The sequence below is a fragment of the Mauremys mutica genome, chromosome 1 (assembly GCF_020497125.1).
Source record: "Mauremys mutica isolate MM-2020 ecotype Southern chromosome 1, ASM2049712v1, whole genome shotgun sequence".
Taxonomy (NCBI): Eukaryota; Metazoa; Chordata; order Testudines; family Geoemydidae; genus Mauremys; species Mauremys mutica.
This window is the reverse complement of record NC_059072.1, coordinates 277266719-277285710: the sequence shown is the minus strand read 5'-3', so window position 1 is coordinate 277285710 and position 18992 is coordinate 277266719.

Sequence of the window (18992 nt, the reverse complement as noted above, 5' to 3'; positions counted from 1 at the left end):
CATGCTCTTCAGTAGTATTTCCAAACACAATAATATCATCCAAATAGCACTCCATGTTGATTCTTTAGAATCAATGGTATCATTTTTTGGAAGGCACTTGTGCCTGATGCGAGACCGAATGCAACATGTTTAAAACGAAATAGTCCCTCATGTGTAATAAATGCTGTGAGATCTCTGCTGTCTTCATGCAACATAACCTGGTGGTAGGCGCTCTGCAAATCAAGAGTAGAAAACTTCTTTGCTCCATGGAGTTCTGCAAATACTTCTTCTATGTGAGGAAGAGGATGGCTGTTAATCCCAATAGCTTTATTTGGCTCCCTTAAGTCCACTCAAAGGCGAATGCCTCCACTCTTCTTCTGCGTCACTACTATAGGTGAAACCCATTCCGAGGAGTTAATCTCTTCAATAATGTCCTTTTGAACAAGTTTTCTAAGTTCCTCTGAAACAGCTTCCCTGACTAAAAATGGTAAGCACCGTAATTTCTGTTGTACAGGCATCACATTATTCCGCATTTTAACTTTATGCAGAAACCCATAAGCACAGCTGAATTTCTCCTCAACCTGGTGTTGGGTCCCAGCTGAAACTGGTGTGTGTACCGCAAGAGTGCTTTGCTGAGGAAGATCAATTCGTCCATTAACTACCCAATACATCTCTGCCAAGGATAGGAGTGCCTTTGTGGACAATGTAGAACTCTGCAGTTACACAGCAATCACCAAAAGTAACTATTGCTGGCAGGCAGCCATGTATTGGAATATGGTTTTTCAAATAGCACACCAGCTGAAGTTTGGGTTCAGTAAGAGGCACATTTTTAAAGTAATGCAAATAGATGGAATCAGGTAGTATAGATACTGCTGAGCCAGTGTCCAACATTAGCTGAACAGAGTGTGATTTGCCTGAGGGTATGGCAGAAACGTTTACAGTGCACTTTATCTGTTCTGGAATATGTGCAGTAGTGATTTTGTCCACACTCAGCACAGTAACATCTGGTATTGTAACTGCATGCACCTGTTGATTGAACTGGCTACTGCGACATAATTTAGCAAAATGCCTAGTCTTTTTGCAATGATTGCACTGAGCTACTTTTGCTGGACATCCTGTGTAGCTTGCAAGATGTTGTGGGGATTCACAGCGAAAGAATGCTTTTACTGTATTTTGCATTTGCTGATTCGGTGGCTTTTTATTAGTTTTCCTCTTGCAATTGTTTGTCTGCAGAGATAGTGAACTTTTCTGCAAAGGAGTCACAGCGTGGATTGTTCCTCCTGTATCTTTGCTCATTATTTTAGCTTCAGCTGCAGCTGACTCAATCTGAGTAGCAATAGTTATTGCTTTTTTCTCATGTAAGTTGTGGTTCTAGAAGTAAGCGTTCTCTTACATGAAGCATGGTTGTTTTCTCAATGAGCTGGTCCCTAATCATCTCATCTGCCATATTCCCAAAGTCACAAGTTACAATCAGACTCCTCAGGGAAGCAATATACTGCATTATAGTCTCCCATGGTTTCCGCTCACGCTGGCGAAATCTGTAGCGATTAGCTACTACATTTACTTTTGGCACAAAAAAGTTCTTTAATGAAGTGAGTGCAGTCTCATATTTATCATCTGCAAGGGGAAAAGTATAAAATATATGCTGCCCTTCTGCTCCAAGGCAGTGGCTTAGCAGAGCATGCTTTCTTACTTCAGAAATCTCTGTAGCACTGATTGCAAGCAGATAAGTCTCAAACATGTGGATCCAGACAGTAAAAGCAATTGGAGGCTCACCTGGGCTTTGCAGAAAGGGTGCAGATGGGTTCAGAGGCAGAAGATCCATCCTCATCGCCAAAATGTTGTATCAAACTGGGCAAGGTACTAACAAACTTCAACAGGACTTTATTTTTACAGTGGAGACCTCTATACCAAGCTGCAGCTGCACCCTCTGTAACTTTCACTCTGCCTCCTCAACTCCTCCTCGCCCTTCCTGTTTCCTGTTCTTTCAGACTCCAAACAGCCAGTGCTCCCAGTTCTAATAATACAAGCAGCATCTAAACACCACACAACTTCTGCTATCAGAATAGCTCAGTGGAAGGATCCAACATAAGTTTGTGTCATCATTGATCCGGACAAATTTTTGCTTGAGTCCTCTGTTTGGATTGGATGTGTATATTTGTTGGGTTTAATCCATCTCAGTATACAAAAGAAATATGAGTAAATATGGCAAAGTACAAGATCAGAGTAGTGCAAGGAAATGTATAACTGTCAATCACAAAAACTAGTTGAATAGCCCACCAAATATAGCTAAATTGCACTTCACAAACAACTGGTGATAAAAAAACCATAGCAACAAAAATGTAGAGGCAATGTTTCACAGAACAATTTGCTAGCAGTATGAAATGCCTCCAAGCGAGGAAATGGAACACTAATGGCTTAATATAGAAAACAAGATGACACCTTACAGGGATAGCCCTCAAGCATTATTTAGCAACAAAAATGGGGCCCACATTGTTGGAGCTAATAGATATTTCTCAGTATGAAGATAAGAAGTGGCAGGCTTATAAGGTCAGAAAAGCTGGCAACTTAATGTGGAAACATCTGACTCCAGAAAACACCCCATCTGAGGTGAAAAAAACACAAACATTAGATGTTTTCCTAATGTTGCATATTAAAATAAACAAAACCAAGTTTTGTAAAGTATGTAGAACTAAACAGCATTTGTTAATTTTATTATAACTATTTGTTGTATGTGTGTTTGTTTTATTTGCTCTTTAAGAGACAGATTTTTAAAAAGATTAGATGCACATTTTCACAGGCAAAAGTACTAATATTGTGTATGTACATTCAAGATTGGTTATAGCTGCGAGATGAATAAAAAACAAATAATGGTGCTCATACAGCAGAACCAGAATCCCCTGAATGTAATAGTATTAAATTTAAACAAAAAGTAATGTATAGAAAGACACACTATTATATAACACTTTACACCTTTTAAAAAAAAAGTCACATTCCCTGTCCTAAGGAATATGCAATCGAAGGCCACAAATCCTGCAAAGGTTTCTTTGTGAGAATATGAGTTTTTACATGTGAATCCCTTTGCAAAATCAGGCCCTAAGACATAGTTTTTAAATCTAGTGTATAGATATGGTTGCAAAAATCAAAATTTGAAACTTTTTGGTGATAAAAAGGACATACCTGGGGGAGAAAAAAAAATTGAAGGAAATTACCATTTTTTTCTCAACCAGTTCTGCTATAATTTAAGAACTATGGCTTCCTGAATGTATGAAAACATAATCTTCACAATACAAACTTTATCGAAACACAAAAATTATGTGAAAATGTTTTCCTGTATATGAAAATGCAAAGGTCTGTGCTTTAATACAGGGAGAAAGGGAAATGTTTAAGGCTACATTTATTGTGCTGTATTAATAGATTTCATTATTACTCTTACCCAACCTTAAATGTATGGTAGAGAATTTTGCAGAAGAGGAAATTATGATTCTCTCTAGACAGTCTCCCAAAGTCCCTCTTTCCTGACAATAAATTCAGTCATTGAAAGAGACTGATTCAGGAATAGCACAATTGATGTACAGAACCAGGCTCTTATTTTTAAGCAGATGCTTGCCAGCCTTTGCACGACATGCAATATCCCTAATGCCAAAGAACAGTGGGCAATCTGTTCTTCCCTTTTTGATGATGATTAGCTAGTCATTCATCTCATTCCTTAATTACTAGGGGTGGGCAAAATAGTTTGGATTTTAAAAAAAAAAAATCAACCTGTAACTCTGACCAAAATAGAAACAAATCCCAAATGTTTAGCTGAGATTTAACAAATTTCTGGAAGCAAAAATACCTAAAGAAAAGCTATTTTTATACAATTTCCAGCCCAGTTGATATCAGAAAGTGGTGAAAATCACACAAAGATTGTTAATATCCAGTTTTCTGAATCATTCACCCAAAGGTTTATGTGAATTTTGACTATATGCAAACCTTCAAATCTCTTCTCATTACTTATACTATATCAAATGACTTGTAGATTGAAATGTCTCAGGAACTAATATACATCCGAAGAAGTGGGTATTCACCCATGAAAGCTCATGCTGCAAAACGTCTGTTAGTCTATAAAGTGCCACAGGATTCTTTGCTGCTTCCAGTTATTATTCTGGTAGCACTGCTAGCATTTTGTTAGGAAAGGAGAGTACTGTAAGGAAAACTAGGGCACTGTTGCTAAGCGCACTCCAACTTTAGTTATGTTTATTTAAAGAATCCATATAATTGTATATTTCACACTGACATTCTGAACCTGCAGAAACAGATTACTGTCCAGAAATGTTAATTAATAGGTGTAAGTAAGACTTCCTCATGGAGATAGATATATATATTAATTTTTACCTTTTTTCTGCCAGTCTGATTCCTCTCTTGAATAAATATTTGTTGTATGTGTGTTTGTTGTTTTATTTGCTATTTAAGAGTCAGATTTTTAAAAAGATTAGATGCACATTTTCACAGGCAAAGATGTGCACCATTCAGCCCTTCATTTTTGCAAGCAATTTCCAGAAATACACTTACAAATGGCCAGAGTTGACCACTTGTGTAACTCAGCATCCAATTTGTAAATGCAATTTCACACACAAATTGAGCATGCATTTGGCAGACACATGTTATGTGCCTAAATCTTTTAAAAATCTGACCCAGAGTACTGAAGCATAGAGTAGTCTTGAAAAAGATCAAAATCTTGCATGGGGTAACTGCTCTGAGGTGATAGGACCACACATTACTTTTATATTCTCTCGCTTCTGGGCTTCATCCCTTGCCTCAGATGCCTTCCTTTGAGTCCATTATTGAGCATTTCTTATACTAGTCGATTGGAGATTCTTTGCTTCTTTTGTTCCTCCCTGAGAAAATCTTGAAAATGGGGTTATCTTAATGTAAAAGGAGGAAGGAAACATACTAAAATGAAAAGATGAACTCTAATAATATTCTTTATAGTTATTTCCAGGAGTGGTGAAACAAACTGTGTAGTGGGGGGTGCTGTGAGCCATTGACCCAAACTGTAAACCCTGTATATAATGGAAACGACTTCAAGCCAGGGGTTGTGGCAGCTGGTATAAATACACTGATTCTGTTGGTTACATTAATTTATTTCAGCTAAATATCTGGACCTCACTTCTTGTTATTAGGCAATTTATGGTTCATTATCATGGGATATTTTTATAAGTATTTTTTTAAGGTTTTCCTTGAATTATATCTCTGAAGAAGAGCTCTGTGTGAGCTCTGGAAAGTTTGTCTCCCTCCAATAGAAGTTGGTCCAATAAAATATATTACCTCATCCACCTTGTGGCTCTAATCTGGAATCTCTCTAAAATACTTTGTTCTATCACAAACAGTCTTATATATGTGAAATGAAAGTCTGGCACCATTGAACTCAATGGCCAAACTCCTAGGGTTTCATATCTGGTACCTAAGTATCTAGATATTAAAACTGGCCCATTAGAAGTGTCAAACCCAGAAATGCGCTTTCAGAAATTATGGGGCAGTCTAAGGGTATGTCTACACTATGAAATTACTCCGATTTTACAGAAGTCGATTTTTGGGAACAGATTGTTTAAAGTTGAGTGCATGCGTTCACACTAAGCACATTAATTCGGTGGTGTGCCTCCATAGTACCATGGCGAGCGTCGACTTTCGGAGCGGTGCACTGTGGCAGCTATCCCACAGTTCCCACAGTCTCCGCTGCCCATTGGAATTCTGGGTTGAGCTCCCAATGCCTGATAGGGCCAAAAATTTGTCACGGGTGGTTATGGGTAAATGTCGTCTGTCAACCCTCCCTCTGTGAAAGCAAAGGCAGATAATCATTTTGCGCCCTTTTTCCTGGATTGCCCGAGCAGACGCCATAGCACTGCAAGCATGGAACCTGTTCAACCTTTTTCACTGTGACCATATGTCTACTGGATGCTGCTGACAGACTTGGTACTACAGTACTACACAGCAGCAGCTCCTTGCCTTTGCAAGTTAGCAAAGATGGTTACCAGTCATACTGTACCATCTGCTGCTGTCATGGGTGCTCCTGGCCGGCTTCGGTGAGGTCGGGGGCGCTTAGGCAGACATGGATGGTCCTGGCTGGCCTCCGTGAGGTCAGTCGGGGGCGCCTGGAAAAAATGGGAATGATCCCCCAGGTCATTCTCTTCTTTAAGTTTTGTCTAATGGAGATTCAGTGTTGCCTAGAATATCAGGAAAGCCTGCTAAAGAGCCACAGATACAAATGGCCGCTCCGGGTCAGAGCCCCAGACATCCCGCAGAAATGATGAGCTGCATGCCATTCTAGGGGGTGCTCCTACAACAACCCCACCTGTTGCTTTCCTCCTCCCCGACCCCTCCCGGGCTACCTTGGCAGTTATCCCCCCATTTATGTGATGAAGTAATAAAAAATGCATGAATTTGAAACAACACTGACTTTATTGCCTCTGCAAGCAAAGATCAAAGGGGGGAAGGGAGGACGGTTGGCTTACAGGGAAGTAGAGTGAACCACCATTCTGCACTTGATCAGCCTATAGTTGGACTGCTCCTTACTACTGTCCAGACTTCATGAGCCATTGGAGCAAGGTGTAGGCTGGGGTAGGTGCGACTGCGCGGTGCTGCCGACTGGGAGAGCAGCCTGAGGCAGAAGCCTCCAGCGCACATGATATTCCAGGCAGGACTGAATCTCCATTACACAGAACTTAAAGAGAGAATGACCAGAAGTCATTCCGTTTTATTTCCAGGGGCTCCTGACCGACCTCACCGAAGCCAGCCAGGAGCACCCATGTCTGCCCAAGCGCCCCCGACCGACCTCACCGAGGCCAACCAGGAGCACCCAGGGGCCAATGATGATGATACCAATCATACTGTACCATCTGCCATCCGCAATGCAAGGCAAAGGGATGCTGCTGTGTAGCACTGCAGTACCGCGTCTGCCAGCTGCATCCAGCAGACATACAGTGACAGTGAAAAAAGGTGAGAAACGATTTTTTCCTGTTGCTTTCATGCTGAGTGCGTGTGTGTGTGTGTGTGTGTGTGTGACAACATGTACCCAGAACCACCCGCGACAATGTTTTTGCCACATCAGGCATTGGGAACTCAACCCAGAATTCAAATGATTGGCGGAGACTGCAGGAACTGTGGGATAGCTACAGTCGTCAGTCACCCCTCCCTCTGTGAGAGCAGACAATAGTTTCGCACCTTTTTTCCGTGCAGACGCCATAGCACGGCAATCACGGAGCCCGTTCAGCTCACCACAGCAGTTATAAGCATTGTAAACAACTCACGCATTATTGTGCAGTTTATGCAGAACCAGAAGCTGAAAAACCAGGTGAGGAGGCGACCGCAGCGTGGTGACGAGAGTGATGAGGACATGGACACAGACTTATCTCAAAGTGTGGGCCCCGGCAATGTGGACATCATGGTGTTAATGGGGCAGGTTCATGCCATGGAACACCGATTCTGGGCCCGGGAAATAGCAACAGACTGGTGGGACTGCATAGTGTTTCAGGTCTGGGATGATTCCCAGTGGCTGCAAAACTTTTGCATGCATAAGGGCACTTTCATGGAACTTTGTGACTTGCTTTCCCCTACCTGAACCGCAAGAATACCAAGATGAGAGCAGCCCTCACAGTTCACAAGCAAGTGGCAATAGCCGTCTGGAAGCTTGCAATGCCAAACAGCTACCGGTCAGTCGGGGATCAATTTGGAGTGGGCAAATCTACTGTCGGGGTTGCTGTCATGCGAGTAGCCAACACAGTTACTGAGCTGCTGCTATCAAAGGTAGTGACTCTGGGAAATGTGTAGGTCATAGTAGATGGCTTTGCTGCAATGGGATTCTCTAACTGTGGTGGGGCGATCGACGGAACCCATATCCCTATCTTGGGACCGGACCGCCAAGGGAGCCAGTACATAAACCGCAAGGGGTACTTTTCAATGGTTCTGCAAGCACTGGTGGATCACAAGGGACATTTCACCAGCATCAGTGTGGGATGGCTGGGAAAGGTTCATGACGCTAGCATCTTCAGGAACTCTGGTCTGTTTAAATGGCTGCAGGAAGAAATTTACTTCCTAGACCAGAAAATAACTGTTGAGGATGTTGAAATGCCTATAGTTATCCTTGGGGACCCAGCCTACCCCTCAATGCCCTGGCTCATGAAGTCGTACACAGGCACCCTGGACAGTAGTCAGGAGCTGTTCAACTGCAGGCTGAGCAAGTGCAGAATGGTGGTAGAGTGTGCATTTGAACATTTGAAGGGTAGCTGGCGCACTTTACTGACTCGCTCAGACCTCAGCAAAACCAATATCCACATAGATATTGCTGCTTGCTGTGTGCTCCACAATCTCTGTGAGAGTAAGGGGGAAACATTTATGGTTGGGTGGGAGGTTGAGGCAAATCGCCTGGCGGCCGATTTGCATTCAGACATCAGGGCCTTCCTGTGAGTCAGGCTGGGAGGAATGAAGGCTTGGGGTCTTACAGTGACATGTGATCATGTCACCTGAACTGGAATCCATCTTTAACCTGGTGCTTTTCCAGTGAGGAGGGGTGGGAACTTGCCCAGGTGACTCCTAAACTCCATCTTGGAACTGGACTTTGCATAGGAAGGAGGAGGGGATCTCCACCCACAAGAGAAAGTCTATGTAAACCCTTGGGAGAACCCTTCATTTTGGTCTTCAGATGGCTGAGGAGAGGAGCCATCGTGAGGAATCCCCTAGCTACCACCTGAGCTGGAACAAGAGCTGTACCAAGGGAAAGGATTGTGCCCAGACTAGGAAGGTGTCCAGTCTGAGAAAAGAAACTTATTGAAACAACTCTAGGGTGAGATTTTACTTGCATTCAGTTGTATTACTGTATTAGGTTTAGATTTGCATGTTTTATTTTATTTTACTTGGTAATTCACTTTGTTCTGTCTGTCACTATTTGGAACCACTTAAATCCTACTTTCTGTACTTAATACAATCACTTTTTACTTATTAATTAACCCAGAGTATATATTAATACCTAGGGTGGGGCAAACAGCTGTGCATATCTCTCTAACAGTGTTATAGAGGGTGAACAATTTATGAGTTTACCATGTATAAGCCTTATACCGGGTAAAACAGATTTATTTGCACTCCATTGGGTGTTGGGCATCTGAGTGTTAAAGACAAGAACACTTCTGTTAGCTGCTTTCAGTTAAGTCTGCAGCTTTGGGGCAAGTAATTCAGACCCTGGGTCTTTGTTGGAGAAGATAGGCATGTCTGGCTCAGCAAGACAGGGTGCTGGGGTCCCAAGCTGGCAGGGAAAGCAGGAGCAGAGGTAGTCTTGGTACATCAGGTGGCAGCTTCCAAGGGGGGTTCTGTGATCCAACCCGTCATAGGCTGTCACTTTAAAAACGTGCTTGCACATAATGGAAGTCCTCAAATTTTACCAGACCACTGAGTTCAAGATGTTTATATTTTTTAAAGGTCATTTTCCATTTGCAAAACCATATTTTGCAAACAGTTAGTTTTCTGAAGTTATTCTTGGCAGTCTCGGAAGAAGCGATTCTGCAGTGATGGGCATGTCTTTTCTGATACTGTGATCAAATGTATTCAATAATTCTTTAAAGGATATATTTTTTATGTTTCTGATCACAGGAAACAGAGACACTGTCTTGGATTCCTTGTCTTACAGAATTACGTGGCTTTCATGGGACTCTACAAAATCCTGCTGGAGGCTCCCAGAGATAGCCATGCTCTTCATGTGATCATAATATTAATATTAATGTAATAATTAATGTAACATAATATTAATATTAATCTTCAGAGTCCACCAAGTCCACATATATGACTTGGATTTTGTTACAGAGATAGGAAAATAGAAACAAAATTTAAATGCTGGTGCTTATAATCTATTAATGTAATTGACTTGTTGAATAGAGATGGGATTTCTCACATGGTTAATGCTGAGCATGTGTCTATGTTCTTTGCTGAGACTGGGCCTATGTTGGGAAAGATAATCTATGGTTTGGTGTCTTCCATTTTAAGTTTTTACATGTCTATGGTCAAAGGGAAAATGAGTTTGTGGAACTAGGGGAGAATGAGCTACAATTTTCATCCAGGGTTAAAACCGAGATGAAACATGGTATTTTTATATTTTATCATAAGCACTTGGAACGCAGTGTAGAAGAATATGACTTGTTTTTGCAATCGCTACCTGTTTTTCCTAATATCCACCCTTCTCATAACATCACTTCAGTGTAAACCTGACAGCAGCAATTATCCAAATTATGGGCCAGATCCTCAGCTGGTGTATTTCAGCATAGCTCCATTGACTCAGTGGAACTATGCCGATTTAGACCAACAGAGGATTTAGTCCTATGAGCTCTGGGGTTTTCCTGCTTGGAAAGGGCTTAATGTTGCTTAAATATCCAGGAAATCTTTGACATTCCCAGCATGGTGTTGTACTTACACACATAATGGAATTATTTAAAAATCCATGTTGTGCAAACAAATCTCTCTGCATATCTTATGACATCTCTCTTGTCTACTCCTCATTTATTAGCTAATTATCCATAGACTGTGGCATTTTGAGAAACACGCTCAAAAGGATTTTGTTTCATTCTATCTAGTTTGACACAAGACTACCTATTTTTAGGTGTGGAAATGTTAAAAATAACCATTGCCTGATATTGTTGAAAAGTGAACATAGAAATACATTTAGCTAACTGTGGAGATGATGACATTGGGATTAACTGAGGTTTCAGTAGCTACGTGGATAGGTTTGCTTAGATCCGCTACATGTACACTTTGACACAGCTCCATTGATTTCAGTAGGGGCATACTTGTTTACAGCAACTGAGGACCCAGCTAAAGATGCTTTACTTGAAAAAAGAAATAGCACAATGTGTAGTTTAGGAAAAGTTGGCGCAAACTGCTGATATTTTTCAAAAATGCATTGTTTATCCTTTTTTTTTAATGCATAAGTATATTTCTTTTTAACTTTTCCTAGAAATGCTTTATTTTAAGACATCTGTGGATTCAGATTACATAAGCTTTTTTAAACTGAATTCATGAAAACTTAAAACTAATGAGTACTGCAGTTATGTTCATCTTCCTGCCTTTTATTTCTCAACTGCACAAGCTTTTCAGTGCTACCAAATATTAAACTTATTTTTTCTTTTAGAAATATACTTTAATAAAAATAATAATATGGCAGACATATCTCATTCCAAGCTAAGTAGCTTGAGGGTAGATCTACACTGTAATCTGAAATATGATTGCAGCTTGGGCAGACATATCTGCACTTGGAGGCCTAAAAATAGCAGTGTAGATGTGGCGATACAGGTGTTAGAAACACATTCACTGGCCTCAGCATGCTTGTACAAACTATGCTAAAGCCTGTACCACCACATCTACCCTGCTATTATTAGCCATATAACTCCTCCAAGTTTTAATATAGTCCAATATGATTTAAGGCAGGGGCCAGCATTTGGGGTTGTGGGAACTCAGTGCTTCTGAAAATCAGGCCCCTCGATGAGAATAGCTTGGACAGGCCTCATCTTTCAAACATTTAGTAACTTTATTTGGGTGAGTTGTGGACCTCCCCTGTTCATATTGGACCATGTCCCCTGTCCAAGAGGACCTCCCCTATTCATATTGAAGGGTGAGGGCTGTGGTCAACAACCTTACCAGTAGTACTCCCCCCATACCCTATAATAGGGGTCGGCAACCTTTCCGAAGTGCTGTGCCGAGTCTTCATTTATTCACTATGATTTAAGGTTCCGCGTGCCAGTAATACATGTTAACATTTTTAGAAGGTCTCTTTCTATAAGTCTATAATATATAACTAAACTATTGTTGTATGTAAAGTAAATAAGGTTTTTAAAATGTTTAAGAAGCTTCATTTAAAATGAAATTAAAATGCAGAGCCCCTCGGACTGGTGGCCAGGACCCGGGCAGTGTGAGTGCCATTGAAAATCAACTTGCGTGCCACCTTCGGCATGCGTGCCATAGGTTGCCTACCGCTGCCCTATAATCTCACAGAGGATATTATATTAAGATGGGATCTGCTTGAGGTGACTGAGGACTTTGAGTCAAGCAACCTTGTACTGGAGAGGGCAGGGAAGGGCTGGGTACACATCTCCTTTTCCATGAAACCCCCTTCTTTGGTGGTGATCCTTCATTTTAAAGATGTCCTCGCATTTTAAAGATGTCCTGTTGCTAAAGAGTCGCCTGTGGGCCATGACAGATATTGCAACCACATGTAGCATCTTTGGGTACAATATTGTATTTTATGTCTCAAGCATGCATAAAAACCTAAATATATACCCATATATATATACCCATTATACTGAGATAGGCCAGACAGTATGAGATGTAAAATATTCATTGCCCTTTGTATCAATACAGATGATGTGTATTTGTGTGTTCATGGCCCACCGAGCGGTGAAGGAGGGTTTCTGCAGAATCTGGAATCACTGTGGGGAGGAGGGAATTAATGCAAAATCCCAGTGCAGGCTTTGAAGCCTGACCTCCTGGGAATATCAGGAGGGACTGGTTTTACCTGATTTTGGGAGTCTGGAAGACAAAACAAAACTTATGGTTAAAAAGGGCTAAATTTAAACTCAGGTCCTTCTTTCTGATCAGCAAATGGACAGGAACTTTTTGTCCAAAGAGTCACCACTCCTGCTGAAGAGCTGGAAAGACTTTAACCTACCAGAATACCTACTTAACAGATGGACAATTTCTGCTATGCTTAAGAATCATGTTGAATCTTTTATTGTTTTTATGTTTTTTTTCTGTAATTTTTTTGTTCTTAAAATAAATGTGCTTTGCCTTGCGAGGTCCATGTGGTCACTTGTAACTGTTAGCAATACACTGTTTATAGCCCTGGGAGAGAAAGCATAGCATAGAGGCTGGCTGTTATGCAGACTGGCTTGCTGGGGATATCACAGTGGAAGGGGACTATGCAACCTTAAAAAACCCCAGTTGGAAAGAAGTGGGACACAGGTCCCTGCTCAGAGACAGATGATTGCTGCAGACCTGACACTTGGCTGAGCACTTCTGGAGAGGACCACGCAGGGGGTGATAAATATGCAGTTACCTTGCAGGGGCATTATTACTAGAATTCCAGAACCAATGTAAAACGAATGGGCAGATCTGTCTGATCACTTTACATTTCGTGAATATTTTGATTGCCTAAGATTATTGTGAAACGCCTTGAATCTATTAAATGATAACTACATTTGTAAATTAAGTGAGTAGCATTCACTACAGAAATAGTCTTCTAACAAGACTTTCAATGTCATTTACTGATGCAGCTCTAGTTTTCTTCTAGCTGTTTAGTTTTGAAATGTATCTCTAGTAGAGCCTAGAACATTATCTGGGTACTAATATAGACTGTAGTTTTTAAATTGATTGTAAATAAGGATAATTGCAAATAAATTCTCAATTCATGGAGGATTTGTTGAAATTTTTAGATTAAAAATGGCCATGTGCCAGCTATTTCTCAAATTATAATAGAATATATCCCTCTTTGTTCTGTCAGTTGTCTTCATAACATCCTTCCCATTAAATAAAATCCAATGTGATATACACCATTTGATATATTTTAGACTAGCTGTTGAAACCCTCTCTGTCCACAAAACAAATGGATATTAGCACGTTTTGCTATGACAGACCAAATTGGTAAGATGGATGATATCAGAATCTTCAAAAGAGTTTCTAAATGAGTAAATTCAAATCTTGCTCTAAAATTCATAAAGCTACTCTTTCCATTACAGGACTTTGTTTTGACATACATAAACAATTAAAGTCAGGGGAACAGCTTTAAAATATAAACAATGCAAGAGCCTCAGCTGGTATAAACTGGAGATTTGTTAATACACAGGAGCCAAGCATATGGCCTAGAGAGTTTATTTGCTCTAGACTTGACTACAACATTTGTACTTTGCATGCAATATTTTTATTTTAAATCAAGTTCTTAAGCATTCAGTATTATGGATCCAAAATGTTAAACACAAGTAGTTTAGTGTTTAACATTTTGGATCCATAATACCGAATGCCTAGAAATTAGTTTTTGTTGTTGTTTTTTTGTGGAGATATATATGCTTTTAGTTTTCCTCAACATACAGACTTATTAGTGTTAGTTGGATATTTATGTATCTTCAGCAGTACTTTATTCTGGAACCTAATTAAAGTTTTGTAATCCACTATATCAAATATAAATGCCTATAAAGTTATGACAGGTTTCAGAGTAGCAGCCATGTAAGTCTGTATCCGCAAAAAGAACAGGAGTACTTGTGGCACCTTAGAGACTAACACATTTATTTCAGCATGAGCTTTCGTGAGCTACAGCTCACTTCTTCGGATGCATAGAATGGAACACACAGACAGGAGATATTTATACATACAGAGAACACGAAAAGATGGAAGTATGCATACCAACAGGAAGAGTCTAATCAATTGACTTCCTGTTGGTATGCATACTTCCACCTTTTCATGTTCTCTGTATGTATAAGTATCTCCTGTCTGTGCGTTCCATTCTATGCATCTGAAGAAGTGAGCTGTAGCTCACGAAAGCTCATGCTGAAATAAATTTGTTAGTCTCTAAGGTGCCACTAGTACTCCTGTTCTTTTTATAAGGTTATGGGTGATTTAAACAAGGTCAGTAAATATAACAAAGCTAATTATTTTAAAGCCTCCGTAGTTGAAACCTGCTTAAATTACTACTTTTTAGAATTTATAATGGTAACTTTGAAAAAAAAAATGAATTTATTGTTGGGCTGAATTTATTGATTGCACTGAAGTTCAATATTCACAGAGAGTTATAATATAGACAAAAAAGTTATAATATGGGCTGTAGCTACATAGACTACCTCACACTACATTGATACAGTGCCAAAGTCTGAAGTTATTGGACCGAGAATGTAGCCCAATCGTCATGATTTTTCAGCCGTTTTATCCCTTGGTTACCCTGGTGGTCTGCAGACATGACAAACCTGAGGGAAAAAAAATAGAAATTGGGCTTGTTTTTGGCTTAATTTTGCTTGTGAGTTGCTTGTTGGCTAGTTTTTGGCTTGTGGCTTGCTGCTGGTTGTAGCTTGTTGCTTCTTTTTTCTTATTAGCTCCCAGCAAGCAGCGGCAAGGGGCAAGCAGGGGCAAGGGAGGAGAGAGTCAGGGGTGCACAGCAGGCCCACTACAGTCCCAAACTGCATGCCAGTGGGATCTAGTCTCATACACTGTTGTGGTTCTTAGGGACTGGCTTCTTTTGGCCTTGTTTTGAAATGGGATTAGCTTGGTTTTTGGCTTATTGTGAAAGCTGGGGTGCTTATTTACCACGTGAAAGTTGACAACTGTGGTGGTATGTCTGTACATCAGTTGTCCTCATGATTTTTGTAGCACGGATGTCTATCTATTAGGAACTAGACGGAGACCCAGTAACTCGTTTCACAAACTGCCAGATGATGATGATGATGATTCAATCATTTCTAGCTTGTTCTAGATTTGAACCACCAATAATTAAAGGAAAGGCTTCATGTTACATTCCTAGGCATTTAGCGCTTTAGGTATTATATATTATATTAGCACTACTACTACAGCATCAGAATATATGCCAAGAGGCATTAAATGGACACACTTCTCATCCCTTGAAGACCTGGCCTTCGCTTTCCTATCATGTAAACACCATATACAAGAATACAAGAATACAACAACTTGACTTAATGCATTCAGACAGCAAATTTGACTGAAAATCAGCTACAGTAGGCCAGATATCATCTTTAATATTGCCTCACCATCACGAGTATGCACAGAGGATTATATTCTCACCAATGCAGAAACATTCACAAACTTGGGCAGCACTATCATCCTGGATGGTGGAACAAGTCAGGACATCTGGAAAAAAATCAATAAATCCAGGAACACCTTCAGGAGCTTAAATATAGTCTGAAAATCATCAAAATACAACACCAAAACCAAACTCAAGATTTATCAGAGCTGTGTACTTTCAACATAGAATCGTAGAATCATGGAATATTAGGGTTGGAAGAGACCTCAGGAGGTCATCTAGTCCAATCTCCTGCTCAAAGCAGGACCAACACCAACTAAATCGGGGGTCGGCAACCTCTTGCACGCGGCTCGCCACGGTAAGTACCCTGGCTGGCCGGGTCAGTTTGTTTACCTGCCGCATCAGCAGGTTTGGCCGATCGTGGCTCCTACTGGCCACAGTTCGCCGTCCCAAGTCAATGGGGGCAGCAGGAAGAGGCGTGGGTGAGGGATGTGCTTCCCGCTGCCCTCATTGGCCTGGGACGGCGAACTGCGGCCAATGGGAGCCGCGATCGGCCAAACCTGCCAATGCGGCAGATAAACAAACTGGCCCGGCCCGCCAGTGTGCTTACCCTGGCGAGCCGCATGCTAGAGGTTGCCGACCCCTGAACTAAATCATCTCAGCCAAGGCTTTGTCAAGCTGGGCCTTAAAAACCTCTAAGGATGGAGATTCACCACCTCCCTAGGTAAATCATTCCAGTGCTTCACCACCCTCTTAGTGAAATAGTGTTTCCTAACATCCAACCTATACCTCCCCCACTGCAACTTGATACCATTGCTTCTTGTTCTGATATCTGCCACCACTGAGAACAGCCTAACTCTGTCCTCTTTGGAACCCCGCTTCACTCAGGTAGTTGAAGGCTGCTATCGAATGCCCCCTCACTCTTCTCTTCTGCAGACTAAATGACCCCCAGTTCCCTCAGCCTCTCCTCATAACTCATTTCCGTTGCCCTCTGCTGGACTCTCCCCAATTTGTCCACATCCCTTCTGTAATGGGGGGACCAAACCTGGAGGCAATACTCCAGGTGTGGCCTCACCAGTGCTGAATAGAGGGCAATAATCACCTTGATCTGCTGGCAGTGCTCTTACTGATACAGCCTGATACAGTTGGCCATCTTGGTAACGAAGGCACACTGCTGACTCATATCCAGCTTCTCGTCCACTGTAATTCCCAGGTCTATTTTCTGCAGAAATGCAGACTGTAGGGGCATGCGAAAGTTTCGCAGACGCTTCAGAAATCGATGCTAGCCTCATTTAATGTGTTTAGTGTGGCCGCGCGCACTCGATTTTATAAAATCTGTTTTACAAAACCGGTTTATGCAAATTCGGAATAGTCCCGTAGTGTAGACGTACCCTAGCAGTCCATGGGATTCTTCCTTCCTAAGTGCAGGACTCTGCACTTGTCATTGTTGAACCTCAGCAGACTTCTTGTGGCAAGAAATTTGTCTAGGTCACTCTGGAACCTATCCCTACCCTCCAGTGTATCTACATCTCCCCTCAGTTTAGTGTCATCTGCAAACTTGATGAGGATGCAATGCATCCCATCATCCATATCATTAATAAAGATGTTGAACAAAACCGGCCCCTGGACCGACCCCTGGGGCACTCCACTTAATACTGGCTGCCAACTAAACATCGAGCTGTTGATAACTACCCGTTGAGCCCAACAATCCAGCCAGCTTTCTATCCACCTTCTAGTCCATTCATCCAATCCATAGGTTTTTTTTTAACTTGTTGGCAAGAATATTGTGGGAGACCATATTAAAAGCTTTCCTAAAGTCAAGATATATCACATCCACTGCTTTTCCCATGTGCACAGAGCCAGTTATATCATCACAGAAGGCAATTAGGTTGGTCAGGCATGACTTGCCCTTGGTGAATCCATGTTGACTGTTCCTGATCACCTTCCTCTCCTCCAAGTGTTTCAAAATGGATTCATTGAGTACCTGCTCCATGATTTTGCTGAGGACTGAAGTGAGGCTGACTGGTCTGCAGTTCCCTGGGTTCTTTTTCTTCCCTTTTTAAAATATGGGCACTATATTTGCCTTTTTCCAATCGTCCGGGACCACATTAGGAATTTTCAAAGATAATGGCCAATGGCTCTGCAATCACATCAGCCAACTTCCTCAGCACCCTTGGCTGCATTAGATCATGGACTTGTGCAAGTACAGTTTTTCTAAATAGCCATTAACCTGTTCTTTCAATACTGAGGGCTGCTCACCTCCACATAGTGTGTTGCCCAGTGCAGCAGTCTGGGAGCTGACTTTGTCTGTGAAGACCGAGGCAAAAAAAGCATTGAGTACTTCAGCTTTTTCCACATCATCTGTCATTCCACATCATCCACATTACTCTATAGTGCAGAATGCTGGAGAATGAGAAAGTATGACATGTCCAAACTGTCTTTCATTCCATACAACCTGCCTCAGAAAAATCCTCTGTATCTTTTGGCCCAGAACAAACTCAAACCAAGATCTACTGACACAGTGCAGCCAAGAGGACATGAGCACCATCATTGACAGGAGACGTTGGAGATGGATTGGCCATATCCTTGGTATGGAAATTGACTCCATCAGCAGAGTAGCAATAAGATGGACACCTGAAGGCAAGTGAAAACGAGACCACCAAAAAACAATATGGTGAAGAGCTGTGGAATCTGAGCTGAAAAATCTTGGGCAACACTGGGGAACAATTGAAAAACTTGTCAGAAACAGATAGGAGTGGAGGAGCTTTGTCACTGCCCTAAACACCAGAGGCGTAATGGGAACATGCTGATGATGGTGACTACTAATAATGATGATGTCTATATTGCCCAAATGTGATATGCACTTCACACAGATGAAAAGAAACAGCTCCCTGTTCTGAACAGTTAATAATCTAAATGCTTAGCATAGGGACAAGAGACTGGAAAGAATAATGCAGCACAAAACAATTTAAATGGGGGGAAAAAACAGCCATTTTTCTTTTTTTTTCTTTTAAAACCTGTGGCTATTTGGCTATTTTCTCCCCTTCTTAGTATAAGCCAGCTAGACTGAGTATTTAAAAAAAAAATCTTGCTATATCTACCTAGGTATTTATAGGGACACCTTCACAGTGGAATCTGACTGCCCATAGCCTTAAGGCCTGATGTAAAGCTAATTGAAATCAATGGAAAGACTCTAATTGATTTCAAAGCACTTTCAATCAAGCCCCTAATATCCAGCTGCTGTAATGCCTACCCTTTG